At 46.4% G+C, this 23,127-nt stretch overlaps 1 long non-coding RNA gene across 1 annotated transcript; it reads right to left on the reverse strand.

Moving 5' to 3' along the window:
* Positions 1–175: 175 nt before the first annotated feature.
* Positions 176–19,639, reverse strand: LOC127217516 (uncharacterized). The gene is made up of 4 exons (XR_007834104.1): positions 19,545–19,639; positions 15,568–15,616; positions 14,903–14,943; positions 176–1,062 (listed from the first exon to the last, which is right to left on the reverse strand). It is a non-coding gene; the product is annotated as an uncharacterized LOC127217516 (long non-coding RNA).
* Positions 19,640–23,127: the final 3,488 nt, after the last annotated feature.

Consider the following 23,127-nt stretch of genomic DNA (forward strand, 5'->3'; position numbering starts at 1 on the left):
TGTTGAAAAATAACAGGTACATCAACGCTCATTTTAACAACTGGCATAAATTCCCACTAATTGGCTAATAAAAACAGATACAAATACAGAACATTTAAAGGAATAACAGTTCAAGTGCTGGGCTTTTTACAAGAGTGAAAGGAAAGAAATGAAAATGCACAGCAAATGGGTGTACGTTAAAGTTTGTCATATAAAAAAAAAAATCAGAAAATTAAGTGAGATGGGCTGCCAATCGCTAACAACGAGAGTGGGTTTGGCTAATGGTTTAGCTCTATCGGACACTTCACAGGACAGAGGCCCCTGTGTGTCACGGAGAACCCGCCTGCTGGACAAGCCCTCTCAGGAAGACAGAAGGCTTCTCCTCATCTTCTTTTTATCCCAAACTCTTCCAGACCTACGAATTTCGCTGAAAAGCTCAGAGCTAGTAAAATATACAAGGAAAATAAATTTTCTTTAAAAAGGAAATTTAAAAATTAGAGTTAAAAAATAAAAGAAGCAAACACAAGCTTGATCCTTTTGTACTGTTAAATAAAAACTTGAAGAAGATAGGAAAATGAAGACAAAAACGGGAGGAGTCCTCCACAATTCTCTCGCCAGGATGCTGATGCCTGCTCTGGTCGCTGGGTCGGGTTGCGGTGACAAGGTACTATCCTTGAGAAGGGTGACAGGTCTGCACAGAAGGGAAGTGTGCACAGAGACCAGAAGCAATGCCACTCAGTGGGCAGGGCCTGCTAGCATTCTCTTGGGCTTTTTTTTTTTTTTTTTTTTTTTCTTTTTTTTTTTTTCTTTTTCTTTTTTTTTTTTTTTCAGAAACAACCGGTTTTTGACTTGCTTTTGGAAGTTGGCGCTTGCAGGAGACGGGAGGAAGGGCCGGCAGTGACTGTCTCTGTGGGTCAGCATCTCTAGCAGTGACCTCGGGGTAAAGAGGCTGTCAGAGCTCCTTGGGGGTCAGCCGGGCAAGCTGTGGAGGCAGTCTGGGTTTTCAACAAGCTTCCATCTCCAGAAGAGGGCCTGGGGTCGCCGCCTTGGCTTTGCACGTTGGGAATGAGCTTCTTTTGCCACCTCAAGAAGGAACAAAGGAAATGCTATTAATATGAATTGGCCATTGGGCCTCTAAAGACTGTACCTTCTATTACAGGCAGCAATGTCTGACCTAGTCATCTAAATGATCCATTTTCTCAAGTTCATGTTGGCTAAAACGGATTGCCGGATACTAGCCAAAAGAACCTCAAATACATCCCAGGGTAGGTGTATAAAGCTGAATTTTTATTTGGCTCTGTATATGCATGTGCAGACCTATGCCATGGCGAGTATTTATAAAGTGTTGGGCCTTGGTTAAACAGACAAAAAACCATGATTGAAAACAACATCCATAGGCGGGATAGGCTAGACATGAATCGGAGAGGTGAGCAAGAGCCAGGCCAGGGGATGGCCTGTCATGCTGAAGTATTAGCTGGTTTTAGTTCACTCTAGGAGCCACTGCAGGATTCTACACAGTACTAGAACATTCCAAACAGCCAGCATGCCGCTAACTCCTATAGGACAAGCCCAATATACCCAGGATACAGTGGATACATCTCCATTTACCCTTAAGTCCTCAAGATGATTCCCTCCACAGTCATGAAGACATTCAATGTTAACCTAAAATGAATACTCTGCAGGAAACTGAAAATAACTTTTTTTTTCAAAAGCAAAGAAGCCCTTAGTCCCCAAAGTTTTAATGACCTGAGATTTTACAATGCCACTAAAGGTTAAAAAGAAACACTGTAACAAAAGGAGACAGAGGCGAGCAGAGGCAAGGTCCTGTCCCTTCAGCCCTTCACTAGTCCCCATAGCTTTGAACATGAGATAGAGGTGCAGGAGCCCTGTGTCCCATCTGGAGCCCGGACAGCCTCAGACGAGCCCAGGCCTCTGTGCTTCTGATTGGTATATCCCCCTTACAAGTAGACTGTCCCCCCCAAAAGGTTAATTCTGTGGGGTGGGCTCCTTCGCACTCCCAACGAAGAGGAAAGGAAGGAAGGAGTCCGAGTAGTCGGACAAAGCTGGAACCATCTGAGGTGTACGAGCAGGCTGGAAGGCCAAGTGCTTTCCACAGGACTGCAGTTCAGAGAAGAAGAGGGCACCTGCCCACAAGCTGTGCGGAGGCAGAGGGCGCGGCCTTCTGTGCGTGGAGGACCGCAGGGCCGTGCGGGAGGACGGCAGGCCGTGCGTGGAGGATGGCACACCTGTGTGTGGAGGACGGTTGCTCCCACCACAGCTGTCTCTACAAATACCTGATCTAAACTGTGAAGCAACTGTATCCCCGAATGGTTACTGAGAAATAAAACAAAGCAAGAAAATGGGAAGGAAGCATGGCAACAGGATAACTGTAAGTCTCCAAAGATTTAAAATCCTTACTCTGCAAAGCTAACCTTTCCCAAGTTAGCAGAACAACAACCTGTTCAGTTACAATCCTTGTTACCAACCAAGCAACACATCGGGCCTTCACAAGGAGGGTCAAAGAGCTAGGGAAGGCAAGACCTCTCTAATGAGAGAGGAACAGACTGAAGAAGTCTGGGAAGGACACGGGCCCTGCACGTCCTCTGTTTACTTTGTGCTTCTGCATGAAGGCTGTCCAAAGGCTGTTATTCCTGGTCAGTTTCCCCTCAGTCTGTGACAGGAAAATATTTTTCCTTCCTTCCTTCCTTTTCTTTTTTCCAAGACAGGGTTTCTACATGTAACAGTCCTAGCTGTCCTGGAACTTGATTTGTAGACAAAGTCGTCCTTGAACTCATAGAGATAGGCCTGCCTCCCAAGTGCTGGGATTAAAGGAGTGTACCACCACCACCTGGATGAAAATACTGTTTCTTAAGGATATATAGCCTTGAAGTCCTATGCTGCTGGTCCATGCCAGGCTGCTGGGATTTAGACCTGACTGGCCTAAGGGAGCTGGGAATGTCTCTGTTATCTCTCTGCTGGGGTCTGTCCCCAACTCCAGGTGCAGGGAACTCTAAACCATGCAATGAACACATCCCCTGTGACCTAGCTGTGACCAATATTCCCCTTCTTCTGCACGCCTGCCTACAACCCACCCTGTCCCTCCCTTCTTGAGTTGGGCTCAGCAATAATTAACAGTCAAGACAAGCATGGCTGGCGAGAGCATCATTTTCCTCACGGACAAGACATAACTTACCTGGACACACTCTCCCTGTCTCCTCACAGCCATTCTTTGCCACGCACTCAGGGTTTGGCTGCCTTTATCTCACATTCTGTTGCCTTGCAACACCCCCTGACAAGTTGGCCATCTTCAGAGGTCCCCTGCATGGTAGCCTACCACCCAAGTTGCATCCCGATTGGGGAACTGTCATTCAAAGTGGCAAGGAGGCTCCTTGACTATCCTTGGCCACCCTGTTAAAATACCCAGACACCAGGGTAGACCAGCTCTTCTTACATCCCATGGGAGAAATGGGGTCTTCAGTGTGGTGTCTTCTCTCTCTCTCTCTCTCTCTCTCTCTCTCTCTCTCTCTCTCTCTCTGTGTGTGTGTGTGTGTGTGTGTGTGTGTGTGTGTTAATTCAAGGTTCTTTAGAAGAAACCACTGGCACTAAGTTCCAGAGATGGGAGACTTGCCACAGTCTGCAGTGGGGCCGGGCGGCTTGCTGGCAAAGGACAGGGCTCCACCCACCGAAGCCTTCCCTTGCAATCAAAGCAGCAATTACCAAGCCTTCAGCTTCAAAGGCGGCCAGCAAGTCTCCCTTACAGATGTTAAGGCCAGTGCCCTGCCATGTGGCCATTACTGCAGTGGCTTGACAGAATACAATGCCCTTCATGCCCTGAGCACTGCTGTGTTTCTGGAACTATCTCCAATCTGACATAACACCCCTCCACTCGGGTAGAACCGAGATCCCCTCTCCTGGCTTAGGAAGAGCGGGAATGGAAAGGGAAAAGCTGAAGATTCCTGGCAGGTGAACTGCACTGACCCTGAGACACTGGGCCTCTGGCCTTGGCACAAAACTGAGAGGGGAAATAAATGTGGGATTCTATTAAAGGCCCGGAGGCTTGGGAAGGCCCTGGACACCTGGGCTTGGCAGCTAAGGCAGGGATAACAAGGCAGGTCTCTTAGGGCCAAAATGCGAATTCTCCTACCCTTCACAGCAGGCTCAGAGTCTGTAAGCAATCAAAAGCACTGGTCTGGGACAAGATTCGCCCTCCACACCTCCCCCCCCCCCCCCCCCAACCACTTCAGCCTAAATGCCACCAGCAGGAAGTAGGGGCCTGAATGTGTTTGCAGTTATAACATCATCTTTGGGGGCGGGGGACAGTATTAGAGATTAGTTTTGTGAGAGGTGAAAAGAGGTTTTAAGTGAAAGAATTGCCTTGTGGCAACATACCACACCCCTCATACCAGCAGCCTGTTGTTCTCTGCTTGTTACGGCAGGGCGTGGACTTCTGAGTTGTACAATTTGATGTATGTGGAGGGTGGCTGTACAGGATTCCAGGGCAGGAAGCAAGCATGTGGACTGGTCTAGCCCTGTCTTTCTGCAAAGGAGACTAAGGCAGATTACGACATGACTGGCCGAAGGTGACCCCTGTAAGGACAGTTGGGCCATTTCCCCAAGCATTCTGTTTCTACCGGGCCATCGCCTTATTGACCCTGGGTCAAACTCTGCAGTTTCCCACTGCCGGGACAGTGCTGTGTGTTCTCACTTATTTGGAGAGGAGGAACTCATGGCCCAGGGTGGTGATGAGCTGGCTTGACGTCACCCAACCCACAATGGGGAAACAAACACACTTCTGCGCCTTCAACACGTTCATCACCACACTGTGCAACTAAACTGCCACCCACTTTCTTTACCCTTCCTGCCTTCCATCCATCCCTCTGTCTGTCTATCACTAGGCAACAGCACCTTTATCTTGGCAATGTGCTCTATCTACATCTAGAATACCACAGCTTTGCCCAACCCAAGACGCCACACTGTTTGAAAGCAAACCAGTAAAGAGACCCGAGATCACCAATCAACAACAACACTCCGACCCCCTCTGAGAGTCGTCCTAGCCTATAAGTCTGGCTGTGGTTCCCTGGCAGTGAGACAACCCTGGGGGTTTGGGAAAAGGAAAATGGAAATGTGTGGTCAGGGAGCTTGACACTGAGTTTTGTTTCTGCACTTGAATTAGCCCTTAGTTCCACACTCGGGACTGGTCCATTGCTAACCACAGAGCTGTGGGAGGGAGTCAGGAAGGGGTCTGGAGCCCTGGCTTTGGACTCAGATTAGATCAAGGCGGAGGCCCAGTGTGCAGCTTTCTCCTGTGTTAGTCACCATGAACAGAGAGACCTGTTAAACTAAATTTTGATGGTGTCAAGGTGACTTGAGGCAGGCCCGGGACCCATTGGCCATGACTGCAGGGGAGTTTTGTCTTCAGTCTATACAATACAGATCGGCCTGGCCTGTGAGGACGCATGTCCTGTGGGGAGGGGAGGCTGCGGCCCCAGTGACCGCTGGGTCTACAATCTGCAGGCACATTTGTGGCACACTTTACAACAGTGCTTCTCAACCTTCCTAGTGCTGCGACACGGCCCTTTAGTACAGTTCCTCATGTTGTAGTATCCCGCAAGCATGCAATTATTTTCATTGCTACTATCTAACTTTAATTTTCTACTGTTATGGATCATAATGGAAATATGTGATGCTCGGGATCTCTGATATGCAACCCTTGCGAAAGGGTCATTCGACCCCCAAGGGGTCACCACCCCACAAGTTGAGAGGCTGCTGTTCTAGAGAAAGGCTCTGAATTAAGAGGACATCAAAGGCCCGTTTTATTTCTGTGGACAGGAAGCCCCACTTCCAAATGCTGTTCCTAGTCCACGTTTCTCTCATCCTGACAGCAGTTCGCGGAGAGAGGGCAGAGGCTAACGCCCTATAAAAATGAGGCCGCAAATCCACGTACACTTGTGTGTTTGCTTTCAGATCAGGCGCCCTTTGCTTTAACACTGCCTTGTGAATCCGTATAAGTACGCGGAAGGCGGGAAAGTAGCAGTGCACGGTATAAGACCCTCAGATCAGACAGTCCTCAGTCAGGTTGCAATCCAAGCTCTGCAATCATGACCCTGATTTACCCGGGAAGTCGTTGCAGCCTGCCGAGCCCTGGTTCCTCGTCTGTAAGAAGCAGGTGGCAGCCTGCCCTTGCTCACGGATGAAGGAAGAAACAAGGGACTTACTGGTGCCTGATGCTCTAAGAGGGAGAGTGAGCCTCAGATACTACCTCCTTGGCATTTAAAGTGCCAAGTATGAACTCAGCAGGCACTGTGGGAGGGCAACAACCCAGGGTTCCTCCACTCCCCAGAAAGCCAAGAATGTGGGATACACAAGCCGAGAACGGGAGGGTTGAGGGGATTCAGGCTGACCAACAGAGAACCAAGACGGAGCAAGTTGATGCCACTTACGGGATTTCTGGTATAAAAGAAGGAGCAACGGGCGATTCCTGGGTACAGGGTATCTTCTAAAACAGCAGTAGCTGAGCAAGTCTGGAAGGCAGACCAGAAGTTCCGGGCATGCAGCGTACACCACATGCTAGAGCTGAATTAAAACCGAATCTTGCTTTGGCCTTTTCTGCCACATGGTGCATGAAGGAATGAAGTCTCCCTGCTAAAGCCCCAGAGGCCTGAGCAGGAGATCAGTGGTGACAGCAGAGCTTCAGGCATGGAGGACAGAGGAGGGGTAGGAGGGGTAGGAATGTCACACAGAGCCACAGCGATGCCACGGAATTCACCAACAAACCCAACACACTTTACTTCTACTCAGCACCTTTGTACCTCTAAGTCCGGGCCCTTTAGTTTTGACTTGTATTATTCAAATAAAATTCATTTTTTAAAAATATCTCAATCCCCACAGCATGACAGAAGCCACATATTCCTGGGGAATCATTCCATATTGCAAAAAAAAAAAAAAAAAAAGTTACAAAAAAATTCGAGAGAGCAGTTTAACATTTTTTTCTATATTACTTGGAGTCACTTACAGTAATGCCAGACTACTACATATGTAATGCTAATATACCACGTATATACTGTAGCATATATAATATGGTACACACTCTGTAGATTGTACATGAAGTACTGAGAAATACATTTCAGCGTACCATGTTGAAGATAGAATTATACTTAAAGTCCTTTTTTTTTTTTGTATGTTTTATGTGTACAGGTATTTGGCCTACATTCATGTCTCTACATCACCCATGCTCCTGGTGCCCGACAGAGGCCAGAAGAGGGCGCTGGATCCCCTGGCCTGGAGGTTGTGAGCTGCAGTGTGGGTGCTGAATATCTAACTCAGATCCTCTCTCTGGGTGAGCATCCAGTGTCCTTAACTACTGAGTTCTCTCTCCGGCCTCCTTGAATCCTATATAAACAGTCCATGTTTGGAGCTGTGGATGCTGACAGTGGTAGAGCCTATTGTCTTGGAGTTGTGATAAAAACAGCGTGGGGAGTGGAGAGTTTATTTCATCCTACACTTCCTAAGCGCAGCTCATCCTCAAAGGAAGCAAGGCGAGGAGCTGATATAAAAGTGACACTTAGCAGCTTGCTTCTCGGGGCCTGCTCAGCCTGCTTTCTCATACAACCCAGGACCACCTGTCCAGTGGAGGCACCACCCGCCTGGTGCAGAGCCTCCCCACATCATCACTAATTAGGAGAATGCTCCACAAGCCTGCCCACCAGCCACTCTCAGGGAAGCATTTTCTCAGTTGTGATTCCCTTTTCTCAGGTATCTCCAGCCCATGTCAAGTTGACAAATAAAAACAAAGAAGCAAACAAAGAAACACACACAAAAACAAAACAAAACAAAAAAAAAAAAAAAACAAAAAACTAACCAGACACCTACCGTGCACAAGATCCTGGGTTCTACCCTGGATACCACACACATACCAGTTCCCACGTTCTGATATTTAAGGAGATAGAATTCCGGGTTTCTGAAAAACTCAGAAGGTGGCACTACCCAAAGCTGTAGATACCTCACTGAGAAACAGATCCTGATAAAAATTGTCTAAAACAACTCATTATTAGTATAGAAGTTACTTTGGTAGACAGATGTAATTGCCTATCATAGGTTTTAGGACAATTCTAGGTGTTATGTTATCTCAAGGGAGTTTAAGTAAGCCTCTTGTGCATCTCTTCATCCCCAGTTAAATATTTTCTTATTTATTTCTTGTACATGGGTGCTTTGTCTGTCTGCATACATGTGTGTGTATAATGTGTGTGCCTGGTACTTCAGTGGCAAGAGAGGGGCTTTGGCTACCCAGGGACTGGAGTTGTGTTGGTTCTGGGACTTGACCTTGCGTCCTCTGGAAGAGTAGCCAGTGCCTTAACCACTGAGCCATAGGCTAAGTTGTGATGTCATCTGATCAGTGGACCGGGTTGATAACTGAGTTCTACTTTCCTATTTCTGCTTCTCTGGCCCATCAGTGTGAGTATCCTTGATTCTACAAGATGGTCCTGTAAGCCAGATACAGGCTGCTCCTGTAGAGTTATCCCTTGGTAAGGATGCTTTCCTGTCAGATGAGAAGTGGAACAGATCTGCATATGATGGATGTATATCCTTCCTGTACTTTAAGCCATCTCTAGACTGCTTCTAGTACCTAAAACAGTGCAAGTGCCATGAAATGGCTTCTGTATTGTTTAGGGGATAACGTGGCAAGGAAAAAAAAAAAGATGACCCGCTAGTGTTGCAGGTTCAACTACACTGGTCACAAGTGAGGAGGCGGAACCATGCTCAGCGGTGTTGCAGAGGCCTACAGTGGGGCAGTCCTACCTGACACCACTCTCACAGAGCGAGCACAGTGCTGAACGCACGTCAAAACCAAGTTCTGCTTTCTTTGGAACTTTCTGAAGACCCAGAGTCTTTAATCTACAGCTGTCTTTGCCCATAGCCGTGGATACAAAGACCCCGGGTTCTCACAGTGTGCAGAGCATAGTATCAGGCGTGGTGTAAATAAGAAGTCTTCCACGGTCTCAGGCATGAGAGCGTTCGGTCCCCCGTTAGTGGAGCTGTTTGGGGAGGCTTAGGAGGAAATGTGTCACTGGAGGCGGGCTTTGAGAGTTTGCGGGTTCTAGTTCCCTGCTTCATGGTGTGGTTCAAAATGTGAGACTTCAGCTTCCTCAAGCTCCTGGCTCCATGCCTGCTGCTTGCTGCCTTGTGTCACTGCTAAGGTGGAACCTGAGCCCAAGTACACTCTTCCTTCTGTATGTTTCCTCTTAATGTTTCATCACAGCAACACAAAGTAGCTAGACACAGTGACCACAGCAATCCAGGGCATAATTTGAAAACTCACAGTTTACCATGGCAGATACTTTAGCCAACCAAGTTGTCATTATGTAACCATCTCTATGTTAAAACTGTGTGACCAAGCTTCGCCCCCCCCCCCGCCCTCCCTGCCAGAGTTCTGAACTTTCTAAGGAACATTACAGCTCACAGAGCTCGCTGCCGTTCAGATTCCCAATCCAGGGTTTTCCTCACCTGTGGCAGGCGTGGCAGCCATTTGTACACACACTGCTCACTGAGAGGAGAGTGGACCCAGGTAGGCCATTCCTTCAGAATGGCCAAGCCAGGGACAGAAGCCCTGGGAGACCCCTTTCAGGACACTTAGCTCTCCAGCTTCAAGCAAAGTAAGCCAGGAATCTGAGGCCAAGACAGACACAGCTAGCAGCCTCTTGCCTAGGGACTAGACACTTCTTTGGGAAGGGGGGATGCGGCAGCCTCCACTAGGGGGCGGTGCTGAGCCCAGAGGAACTGTGGCCTTGGCTGACCTCACTCCAGCTAGGTGGACACTGCACAGCCTGGAACTTAGACACTCACTGCGTGTGACTCCTGGCCCCTCTAACCTGACAGCTACTCATCTCCAGAGAGAGGGGCTCTTTCTCAAGTCTTTAACTCCCAGTAACTACCTTCTGCGTGTAACAATTCCCACTGGGGTGCTTCCTTCCTATGTGCTACAAGATGAAGAAGGGGACAGTAGGTGAGTGACATTTTCTCTTTCTAGGTCCAGGCAGGTGCCTTCATTTTTACTGTGTGACTATGGACAAATGTTAAGATTTCTCCAACTGCCTCCAATTTCTCTTTATTTCACAAAAAAAAAAAAAAAAAAAAAAAAAAAAAAGCCTGGTGGGCTGGAGAGATGCCTCAGAGGTTAAGAGCACAGACTACTCTTCCAGAGGTCCCCAGTTCAATTCCCAGCAACCACATGGTGGCTCACAACCACCTATAATGAGATCCGGTGCCCTCTTCTGGTATCCAAACATGCATAGAGGCTGAATACTGTATACAATATTCAGTATAAATCTTAAAAAAATAAACAAAACAAAACAACAAAAAGTTTGGTTTTAACTTAATGCCAACCCAGAGGCAGACACCTAGAGGCTAGGACATGTAATGACATTGGTTCATGTACACTTTCAGGGTAGAATTAGGGAAACGGCTCAAACGTGCCAGGGTAAGCTTCAAATTCTATCGGAAATAAACATGTTTGAAAACCACGGAGGATGTCTGACCACTCCCCAACTCTCAGAGGACAGGGCTGAAGCTGGGGTGGCAGGTCAGGCTCCCCGACCCTGGGGTTCTCTGCCTTCTTGCAGGCCTTGCATCTCAGTCCTTGCTCTGCATCTGGGAGGTCCTCTGGGAGGAGTCACAGGACCCAGGAGCCTTGAGCCTTTCAAATGCCAGCATCAAACAGAAGCCAGAAACAATTTTTTTTTTCAACATAAATCCAAGCCCTGCACAATTAACTCCTGCAGCCTGTACAGCACTTGCAATTACCTCTCCCACACAGCTCCTGGCCCCAGGGCAGGGGAGGCTGAAGGTTCTACTTAGTGATAAACACGCTTCTTCATTTAGTTAGCAAGCCTCTGAGATAAAGATTGTGCCAGAGCCAAAGTGGGGATGGGGTGGGTAGGGTGGGTGTGAGGGGGGTTGTGTGTGCGTGCATCTCTGTCTCCAGGAGAAGTTCTGTGCCTTTAGCCAGAGGAGTTCTCCGCCTTTTTAAAGAACCCTGCTTCTCCTTTTAAATTAGGTTGTGGATACCATGTAATCAGAGGCACTACACTGAAACCATATCTCTGTACAATTTTGGCTTTGGGTTTGCTGTACTACCGTCAATATTAATGAACTTGTTTTTAGAGTTGGTTTTTAGTTAATAAATGCAAGTGATCAATTTTCCTGATGTTTCAAAACTTCCAGTTCTTTGCTTACTCTCTTCTGCTTCTTCACTAAAGTCAGGAAGAAAGAAAAGTTGAGGCCTTGATAATGACCTCTGGCCCCTTACAAGCTGCTGAGGTGTTATAGGTTCCAAATCAAACCCACAACGAAGCCCTACAAGATCCTGGCATCATCATCACCATGCTCTGGAATCTAGGAACTCCGTAGCCAACATACAGCCCAAATGTCAGCCATCCAGGGCACTGCCCCTTTCCTATTCAGATTTACCTGTTTTACATACTCGTTAATATAACTAACGCGCTGTATGGAACTCACGGCTCGTATCATACTATTTCATAGTTACTCTTCTTATGCCTACAGCCCCTCAAGCTGGAAACTCCTCTGGGAAAGGAAAGGATCCCATTTAGCAAGTAGCCCCTCCCCAAGGTAGCGCTTACCCTGCAGGAGTCATCCTCACTGGGGGTTTGCGGTGAATAAACCACTAGTCTGGCCTTCCAGCAGACATAGCTCATCTCCCAAGGCCCTGGGCTCTCAGCTTTTCCACAAAACTGGGAAGGATGTATTTGGCTGTTCAAAAAGCGCTCACAGGAATGGCTCTTACCGATCCTATTTCCAGCAGACCAAAGTGTGCTCTGCTCCTGACAGCAGGTCAGCCATAACCCAGAGTGAATGTGCATGTGGAATTTTCAAATGTACCGCCTTGAGTTCATACCATCATCATCCTCAATTTCTACATGGGGCTTCAAGATGCTCACATGGGATAGCCACCCCCAAACGTAGAACCATTAAATATAACTCATGCATTCTGAGGGGTGAGAACACAAGTATCTGGAGAGCTTTTTAGCGTTTGAGCTGCATTGCATGTTCAGGGGTGTGAGCTCAAAAGATCTTTCTCATTTACTAGGAGTTTCTTTAACGACATAACATTAGTGACAGCATGGACCGATAAAATGGAAGGGAGGACAGAAACAACGCATCAATCTACAGACAACTGATTCCATAAGTATATACTGAAGAAACCACAACTACTTGGAGAGGTGGGAGGGGACACTGAGTGCCCACCTTGAGGAGGCTGAAACTAGACCATCGTGTCTTACTCTACATGGATCGAAAATCTTAATGTAAGAGCTGAAACTCTAAAACTACTAAGGGATATTGGTGCAAGCATTGATTTCGGGAACTGGACTCCAATAGGAAGAAAAGAACTCCATAAGATATTTCATTGGATCAAACAGGCTTTGGCTAAGGAGTTTTCAACAACAATCCTGACAGGAGCTAACATCCACAATATATTAAAAACAAAGAAAATCTTTGGGAGCAGTTGCCTAAGAGTATACACACACCTAGAGAATGTGAGTTCGGCTCCCAGCAGCACCCACGTTGGGCTCATAGCTGCCCTTAACTGGTTCAAGGGGGTTCAGAGCCCTCTGCTGGTGTCCACGGGCACTGCACTCATGTGCACAACCCTGCTCACAGTTAAACTATCACTTTCATTTTATGGGTCAGGATTTCTCTGTGTATCTTTGTAGACCAGGCTGGCCTCAAATGCAGAGGTCCACCTGCCTCTGCATACAGAGTACTGGACTAAAGGCATCTGCCGCCATCACCCAGCACAGTTACAAATTTTAAGTGACTTGAAGCAAACAAAAACTTCAAAAAATAACAAACACGTAATGCAATCGATATATGAATAAATTATCCAAACAGATACTTTTGAGAAAATGTTCAGCATCTGTAGCTATCAGAGAAATGCAAATTATAACTACACTGGCAAATACGCACTAGTCATAATACATCCATGTAGGAAAGGAACTCTTGCATGTAAGTCAGTATAACTACATGGGAATCAATGTATGGTGGTTTCCCAAAAACACTAAAAGTAGACCAACAGTATAATCAGGCTCCTGGGTATACACCCAAAGTCAAGTCAGCATACAACAGAGATGCCCACACACCCATGATTCCAGAGGGGGCTGTTCACAACAGCCCAGAGGTTAGGCAACAAATTAATTAGATAAAGAAACGTGGTAGACATACAGACACTGTGGAGTACTATTTAGCTATAAAGAGGAATGAAACCCAGCCAGCTGAAAATAGAGTAAGTCATTAGGAAAATGGAATAAGCCAGGGGTGATTGAGCTAGAGGAAATAATCTAGACCTACATACAACAATGTGTTTTCTCTCAAGGTAGAAGCCAGAAGTCTTAAATAGCATGAAAGCAGAGAGTGAAAACTATCTGGGGAGGAGAGGAGCTATGGGAGGGAGCGGCGTGGGGGAAGGCAGCAAATCAGAACAAAGCGTACTGACACATGCCGATGGAAATGTCCCAACAGTGATGGGGGGGGGGGACGTCAGTCAAAAAGAAACATTAAAATTCCATGTGGAAACCTGATACTTTGTAAGCTAATTTAACGATAAAAAATAAAACAATTTAAAAAGGCAATTCTATAACAAGATTATTTTGTGTACTAACCCAAAGATCTAGCTAAAAAAAAAAAAAAAAAAAAAAAAAAGGAAAAAGATCCTGAAAATTCGAAGGGACTGCTAGGAAACAAGAAAGGTGAGGAGACCCGGGAAGGGGGGGGTTGAGATGGGAGGGAGGGAGGGCTGTGTGTTGGGGAGGGTGGATATGACCAAGCAAGGTCAGTGTGTGTGTGTGTGTGTGTGTGTGTGTGTGTGTGTGTGTGTGTGTGAAACCTACTAAAGTGTAGTTAATTGTTTTGAGTTTAAGAGACCCGGGAAGTGTCCCTGAGTCCACTAGAGGGGACCTGGAGGAGGAGTCCCTGTCCCCTCCCAGCTCGGGCACTGGGCTTCGTTAGTTTTTAAGTGTACTTGGTACCATCCTCTCAGAACTGAGAGATGGCTGTGGGGATATCGCTTCAAGATTCTGCAGTTTGGAAGTGAGGAGAAACTTGCAGCAAATGACCCGAGGCACAGGCACAAGAATGGCGACAGGTCTGTGGCCTTCAGGCAACAAGAGCTGGCAAAGTGGTACGCAGACCCAAAGGGCGTCCAACAGGACCGGGGACTGACTACGCAGGTTCTAGAGAAAGAACACCGAAGAAACAAAGGCAACCCCTTGGTGGAGAGCAGCTACACCCTGTCCGTTCAAACTCAGGACCCAGCCTTCATTTGCGAAGCCAGCTTCCTGGGTCATGTGACTAGAAATTAAAGACAACATAAAACTAAGCGAATTCAGTTTTACTCACAAATCCTAGGGCGATGGATGGCTAACAGCGGTTACCAATATAGAAAAACAGGCAACAGAAGAAATAATCAGTCACTTAAGTGCACAAATCTTTCTCGCTGCAAATAGATTGCCCACACATCGTTTCGACTGAGTCTTTACCGTGTAACAGGACTGAGGGGGCTACAGTGGCATCCCTCCAACACATCCCTGTCGGATGAGGAGGGTGACACGCTGCCTCTTCTTTTTTTTTTAAGGGCAGATTTTTCCACCGGTTGGGGGTGGGGGGTGGGGCGAGAGAATAGAGCTGTAAGCAGGACAAAAAGGCGTGGCAGCATGAAAGCACAATGTTTTGCAAACGCTCACGCACACTGGGCTAAAAACCAGGGGAGCTTCAACAGCGCTAGACTGATTGTGGTGGCCTTCTCCTCTCTCGGGGAATAATGCTGAGTGGAGCTGGTGAGAGCGGGAAGATCCACAAGCAAAAGCCTCTTGTTAGAGCCAGATCAGCAATAGGACCAGAGAGTTGATGATCTTACCATGTTTCAGATGTAGGCAGCTGTCATTCTGGGACCTGTACCTGCAGAAAATTGTGTCTTTAACAAATTTTTATGGAGAGGTTTCTGTACATTCCAAACACGTAGTAGTAGCTACAATAGCATGTGGACCGGGTTCGCTTTGCTTCTTACGGTCCTCATGGCAGCCCTTTCTGTTTGTGCAGTGCATGTGGTGGCCTTCCGATAGGAAGAAAGATGGACCAGCGTGGGACCTCACTGACTCCCGCAGCCAGTGCAAGCCCCCGCCGCTTGTGGTGTTCAGTATTAAGAACCCAAAGAAAGACTCTCGAGGGAATACAAGGCAGCATGTTGTACTGTCATCATAAAAGTCACATCTTTAGGGACTATGCAAACAACGCAGAGGCAGAAGCCAAGAGGATGCAGACAACAGAAGAAAAAAAAAAAAATCAACCACAGCTCCTAACTATGACTCTAGGGCAAGGGGACGGGAAAGGGGGCTTTTTACAGGAACCTTCACATTTAAAAGAAAAGTCTTTTTGAAATGTTCAGGAGTTTCAGGAAAGAGAGCTGAGTGAAGGGATCACACGTGACAGTCACTGGACGAGGCAGCGTCTAGGAAGATGCGGACTATTTACGAGGAGTCTCGCAGAAGCAGGAGTGCCCACAGCAAGCTACGAGGTACCTACCTGAAGTGGATTCCTGTAGTTTCTCTCTCTTCCTCTTCTTCTTCTTGCCCTGGAAGGACAGAGGCACAGTGTTAAGACAGGGAGTGGAGGGGAGGCATGCAGGTGTGCACTGCATGCAGGAAAAGCACGGCCAGAAGGTGGCCGGCCAGCGAGCCACCCAGAGTGACTGGCTTTCAGCTGTGTCTGCGCGTGCGTGCCTGTGAGGAGTCCTGTGTTCCTGCTTCCTTCCGGGGCTACCCCTCCTCCTGACTGCCCTGGTGGTGTCTCAGGTGGTGCCCGCGTTGATTCTGTGAAGGATGTGAAATGAACTACACGATGTTTTATGTCCACAGTGTCAGAAGAGTGCCCAGATCCCTGTGGCAGAAGCATGCCATAGCCTGGGATAGAGGGAGAGAGGAGGAAGTGGGACCTGGCAGGCTGAGACCTTCACTTCCGCCGATACAGGAGCAAGTTTAGATAGGTTCCAAAACACACCTCCACGACAAACACACCTCAGTGACAATCTGGTCATGCTTTAAGCAGCTTAGCATGTTCATCTCTCTTCAAAACTACCCCCACTTAAAGAGGCTACAGTCACAGCCCGTTTCCACGAGCTGCAAGTGGCTAACCTGTGACAGGTATTTCCAGCTGAATAAACAAAGGAACGCCCACCGTGTACTTCCGTACCTCAGAGTTTTACAAAGTTGACTGACACTCTTCCTAAACACTAAGGCGAGCAGCCCGGATTGTAAAGAACATCATCTTTAATCTGACCAGAGGTGTTCCAGGGGGAGGAAGGGAGCATGCTCCCTTCACTCAAACAGTTTCTGCAGTTTTGGATGTTCCCCTGAGGCTGTTTCCGGTTAAACCTCTGCGCTTTCCTCTCCTGCTCGCACCTGCATGAGTCTCAAGTGTCATCTCTTTCAAGAACTTTCTCTGTCCCATGCCTCATCCCTCTTCCTTAGACAGACTGGGGCTCTTCTGCTGAGCAGATGACCCTGAGCTCAGGGTCACAGCCCATCTATTTGCCAGCAGCATAGGCTCTGAGCCTCTCTCCATCCTCCTCCACCTTACAGCCAGCCAGTGTGGATAGCTCCTGAGAGTCACTACTGGTACCGCTTGTGTGGTAGTTTAGGGATAAATCAGTGAGGTGAGAGAAACTCTCAGACTTTATGGAGGGTAAAGAGGGGGCCCGTTTGAACATGTGGATTAATTCATGCACAATTAAACAATGTTTTGTCAAAATTACAAAGTATGCATCCTAGGAGGCAGGATAATCTCACTCAAGAAAAATTCTATGCACGGCTGACTCACAGAAACTTCCTTTATTAGCCCAAATTATGGATGTAAACTTCAATTCTAAAAAGTCAATGATGTCACTGAGTGGGCCATTTTAACCATCAACCCAGATGTGGGTTTAGTGATCTCAGAGGCCCAGGAATCATCCTCACTCTACATCCTGCTCCTGATGCTAAACTCCAGCTGGGAATATTGTTTGCAAGGGTGCTCTCACACGACTCCGGCATTGCCTTAGCCATCGATGGGATGGTTAAAAAAATAGTATCAACGAAGCTGGGTTTTCCCTTCATTCAGGCAAGGCACAGGAAGACAATGTTCTTTAACAGTCAGTCATGGAGAGTAAAATCTTTAAAGATGAACTCATAGTCCACCAGCTTCCTTCAAAACTACCCTCCTTTCGTGCGAAGGCGGGCAAAGGAATAGGTAAGTCAGAGAAGAGGGACACATGCTAATGTCCGTTACATCTTTTCTAAAATGCTAAAACCTATCACTTGAAAACTAGAACTAAAATTGTCAAGACATTCAGCAAGCAATGCAGGTATGTGCAAACTTCCAGCTCGGCCAAGCTCTTGTATGGGGTCAAGGGGGTAAAGGTCAGTGGCCCCCTCCCAGGCAAGTCACAGCCAAAGGGCAAGCAAGACAGGGCGAGAAGGGGACACACAGTGTCCCCCCTACAGGGCACAGCAAAGGCTCTGTAGGCACAGATGCCAATCACTACTCAGGAGGGAAGCTATGGCGATCCTCAGGGCCAGCTGATGTGGGTTTAAATTGCAGTTCAAAGCTGCCAACCCCACCGCTGTGGACAAATGACCTAACCTCGCCGACCTCACCAGCCCTGAGAGGTGGACCGATGATGCTGATGCCACTGGACAATTGTAAGGACGGAAAGTAACCAGAGGAACATAAGGCATCGCCTACAATGTGTGCGGTGGTTGCTAAACCAACAAAAACGACAACGTGGGGCATGGCTGTGCCATTGCTCCTAAGAAAGTGCCCATAGGACTCTCATTTCCTGTGTCAAGGTCATATCTGGCAAACATGCTCCAAATTCTGAGCAGTAAAATGGCATTGTCCGTGGAGCATACTGTAGAATTCCTAGATAGATACACATGCGTTCAAACGCTGCAGTATCTAATAGGGGACATGTGACCTCAGGCACACACTGCTGTCATTGTCTCCATGGCAACTGGAGCTTCTACAGCAAAGGCCATCGATAAACTGTACAGGGATTCACATGTGTGCGTGAAGGGACAATTGCTCTGTGTGAAGGCTGTCCCAAATGGTATTCCTACTGCTGGTCTCCCGCTACAGACTAATGTGTCCCTTAAAATTCCCACTCCTCCTGACACCCCAGAACGTGATGGGATAAGTAGAACCTTTGGGGGGTGCTCACTGGGGGCACAGACACTATGAACAGGACTCGTCCTTGGGGAAAGGGCAGCCTGTGAGAACACAGCCAAGTGCTCGGGGTTGGCCCCTTGGTCTCCAATATCTAAGCCTCCCGGAACAGTGAGTAAAAAACTTTTGCTTTTAAGCCACCTAGGCTGTGGTATTCTACTGCAGCTGTCTGAGCTGAACTAAAAATGATCTTCAAAACATTCTATTGTGACTTTATTTAAAATGACAAAATTTCAGATCTATCGTTCATAATACACTTTCTATGTGACAGTCTGTACTATAGCCAGACAAGGCCAATAAGATGCTCAGGCTGCACAGCGGCAAGGCAGCTGTCAGTACAGGGGAGGTGGTCCTCAGGACAATAAAATTATAGATTCTGATACAATAGATACAAAAAATAGATATTGATACAATAAAAAGCCTAGAACATGATAATCCCTACTTCATCTTTATTCAAAGTACATACAAGATGCCAGGGTACATTAATGTGAGGTTTATACTCATCACCTGGAAAGAAATATGACAACATGTGTCAAGAACTTCAAAATGTTTATAACTTCTTTCTTAAGACCCTGATACTGTGAATCTAGCCTGTGGAAATAATGGTCCTGTGTACAGGAGAAAAAACAAAACAAGACATCCTACTATGCACAGACATATCCACAGCAGTGTGGATCCTATGACTATGAAAGGGTAAAAAGAAAAGAAACAGAAAAATATAAAATCACATAAAATCAGGAAAACCCAGGAAATTGAGACACTCACTTAACAGGATATGGACATAAAAGTGATTTCATAAAAGAAAAGTGAATTTTTTATATAAGAACAGGAAACATGCCATAAAATACATGTACATATATAATAGTATTTTTACCTATATTTGAAACTAAAGACACACAGAAAACCTACTAGGAGGGAATATAGCTATCACTAATCTTGCCTTTACGTGGTGAAATTATAGGGATTTTTTTGTTTGTTTGTTTTACATCTTTTTCTGGTATTCTAATGATAAAGGGTTCTCTGTTTTGATTCTCGAAGGAGCTTTGTTTTACAGATAAATTAGTACTCACAGCAACAAAATAAATGCTTAAAGTTTTTAGACCCCAACGTACTTATGAAATCTTCATTACACAGTTCGTTAATTTTCCAAAACACGAAACAGTGCCAACACCACGCATCCTCCAGACATCCCCTTGAGAGTGAGGGCAAGGCAGGGGGTGGGGGTGGGTGGGGGTGGGTGGGGGGGTGGGAGTGGGGGTGGGGGGGGGGTGGAAAGCCACAGGGATCAAGAAAAGGCTTACATAATTGTCTCTTGCTGACCAGCCTGGATAAAGCTGCATATGTAGCTGCCTTTCTTTCCGTGCTAATTCATAGTATTTGGCCTGTTCTTCCCGGGGAGAGGGCGTGCCACTGAAACCAAAAAGGAAAAGGGGGGAGAGAGACAAGGTAAGTGAGGCCCCAGTGGTCCAGTCCGCTCATGCTTCCAACTCTGAGGGATGGATTTGACAGAAACGTGTAAACTCCATTCACTTCCAGAGGGGAGCAGTCCTGGTGCTACAAAGACCCTATTCGGAGAGTCCGCTGGCTGGAATAAAACTCGCTTCTGGTTTCTCTGCCCTGGGGTCCTGCAGCACATGAAACACATCAAAGCCCTCACAGCATAAAGACTGTCACCCATCCATTCTTTCTGCCAATACAAATTAGAAATAACTCCAAAACCCAGCTTTGCTCTTCTTTCTTCGTCCGGAGCCCACGCAGGTAACTGAGTTCAAGCTGCACTTACTGATGCGAAATGTGATAATTTCCACATGCCTTTCAGAACAAACACCCCCTCTTCCCACCCAGACTCTCTCCCAACTCTGTCATCTAAAGTCTGGACCCCGAGTCACGTGGTACCATTCACCCATCTCTATCACTTCACACTCACACATGCCCATGTCTCCAGAACACTGATAACACTGCTCACAGGACACACTTCCGAGTGTGGTTAGCTTATAGCGTCTAAACTTGCTTGTCATCTATGAGACCGGGGCTTCTGATACAGAACATACATTCGCTGACAATCTGTGAGGCTGTGTCCCCACGCCCCCAGTGTAACTGATAAGCAAAAATTGTGATTCTGAAGGCAAGGTATCCTCAGGGCTTCAAAGACTTTGCATGCATTTTTTTTTTTTTTTTGCAAACATTTGTGAACCACTTGTCTGGGTCCCCAGCAGACAGTTTTCTAGTATTTTGCACACTCCTTCAGTACCAGGACCTGCCAGAAGAACCTTCCGTGGAGAAGTTGGGTGCCCACTACCCAGGAGATGATGTCACTAGGGGGACGTAGTGAGGAAGAAGGGCCCCTCCCTGAAAAGTCACGTAGGTAGCTGGAGCCTCTGCCCCTCTGGCTTTGTATCAGGCCTCTAGCACTTTGATTCCAACCCCAGTACTTTGCTTTAGTTTGTTCTTGGCTTTTGTTGTTGTTGTTTGTTTTCCCCTAAGTGACTTAAAAAGGAAAGAGAAAGAAAAAGAAGGCGTGGTTGGTTGGGGAGGGAAGGAAAGGAGAGATTCTGGTGAAAGAACAAACCCTCATCAGTGTGGCCTTGGACTTGAAGGTTTGGCGTTTTTTTCCTTCAGAAAGCAGGAATGCCTGCTGCTCTAATCTGACAGCAGAACGAGGGAGCCATCTCACGGGACTCCTGGCACCTTCCCACTATGCCAGCAGGGCAGCCCCAGCACAGCCCACAGGCCAGGCAGCCACTCCATGCAGTTTGAAATCTCCTCTGTGGTGGATCGGGCAGATGGTTTATTTTCTAATTTTTAAATTGCATCAAAAGTGCAGAATGTAAAGTTAAAAAGCATGGCACACCGGTGACTTGGTGTGAGCATAAAGGCAAATCAGGGTGATATACTTAAAATGCTTTTATTATATTTATCTGTGCGTGTTTGTGTCTGTGTGTGTATGTGTGTGTGTGTGTGTGTGTGTGTGCGCGCACACACACGCACAAGTGCCTGGGCACACATACCACAGCACACATACAGCGATTAAAGATAATTAATGTGAATTGATCCTCTTCTTCCATCATGTGGGTTCAAACTCAGGTCATCAGTCCTGTCGCCACGCCCCTTACCTGCTAAGCTATCTTGCTGGCCCACAGTAATATACTTTTGTTACAAAACCATAACAACTACAAGTAGGGGAAAGGTGGCAGAAAACTGTTAAGAAAAGAAGTCACATGAAAGACAGTTCTGTGTACTAGTAGAATAAATAAAACAGGACAAATGGAAACAAAGCAGAAGGCGTGTATGGACTCTATAGTTGGCTGTTCTGTCCAGAAAGCCACTGGGCTTTCATTCAGTTATTCGACCAATCACAGGAAGTCTCTACAAACTGGACACTGCGTGCGTATATGTGTATGTGACGCTATGTATATGTGTGTGTAAGAATGCTTAACAAACTGGACACTGCGTGCGTATATGTGTATGTGACGCTATGTATATGTGTGTGTAAGAATGCTTAACAAACTGGACACTGCGTGTGTATATGTGTATGTGACGCTATGTATATGTGTGTGTAAGTGCATAACAAACTGGACACTGCGTGCGTATATGTGTATGTGACACTATGTATATGTGTGTGTAAGAATGCTTAACAAACTGGACACTGCGTGCGTATATGTGTATGTGACACTATGTATATGTGTGTGTAAGTGCATAACAAACTGGACACTGCGTGTGTGTATGTGTATGTGAGAATGCATAACAAGACATTGATCGTTGGTATTTACTAGCTCTCATGATAAACAAATGTGGCTACCAGGCCTGGAGAGACGGCTCAGTGGTTAGTTAGGAGCACTGACTGCTCTTCAGGAGGACCCTGGTTCAATTCCCAGCACCCACATGGCAGCTCACAACTATCTAATTCCAGTTCCAGGAGGTCTGACGCTCACGACAAAACACCGATGCACAAAAAACTTTTAAAAATAAAAATTAAAAAAAAAAAATTTTTTTTTTAAAAAGTGACTACCAAAATGCAAAATGTCAGTTCAGATGGGTGAAGAGAAGAAAATGCCAAAAGACAAGAAGTCTGCCACTTTTAAATCTGTCACTGTAGTCATTGGAAATGTCTTGTGCCCTATATCACCTTTTGTGACAGGAGAATATTAGCATGACTGGGAGCTTTGTAACCTGAGAAAAGTCTAGAATGGTAAATTAACATTAACTCCCCAAAACACGCATCAAACTTGGGTCTTCCTCCCCAAACTACCAGGTGACTCGCTGTTCAGGGCAAAACGGGAAGAGAAGATGTGAGCCAGTGTGGCTTCAGTTCCCTATCGGTTCCTAACGCACAGAGCATGAACACCCCATCAAGAGTCAGGGGTCAGAGGTCATCCAGTGCAGCAGGCCTCACAACAGTCTTGGAGTTTTCGTTAAATTAAAAAAAAAAAAAAAAACAAAAAAAAAAAAAAAACTAAGAAACTGGAACGACAGTCTTCCTTTCAGAGGTTTCGGAAACATAACTGACTAAGAAAACATTTTCCTAGCTTGTCCATTACTTAAAAAAAAACAAATATATTATCAAAAATATATATACATATTAAGAAACTGCTAAGACATTCCTTCCAACAATCAAGTTGTAGCAAATCTGTAGTAAGCAGACTTCATGCAACAGCTGGGCAAGTCAGTTTATTTTAAATAAGATTTGGGCCCTTGCTATTTATGATATACATTAAGAAAACTTTGATTCATCCATAGGAATGGGCATTTCTATTTTGAGAGACAGTACAGACAATTTAAAAAAAAAAAATCAAAAGATAAAATGTTCCAGTGTGGATTTAAGATCCACTTTCAGGCAGTGCAATCACGCCAGTGTAAAACTTCGTGATTCTTAAAGCCAGAACT

This window comes from Phodopus roborovskii, unplaced genomic scaffold, assembly GCF_943737965.1.
Source record: "Phodopus roborovskii unplaced genomic scaffold, PHOROB, whole genome shotgun sequence".
NCBI lineage: Eukaryota > Metazoa > Chordata > Mammalia > Rodentia > Cricetidae > Phodopus > Phodopus roborovskii.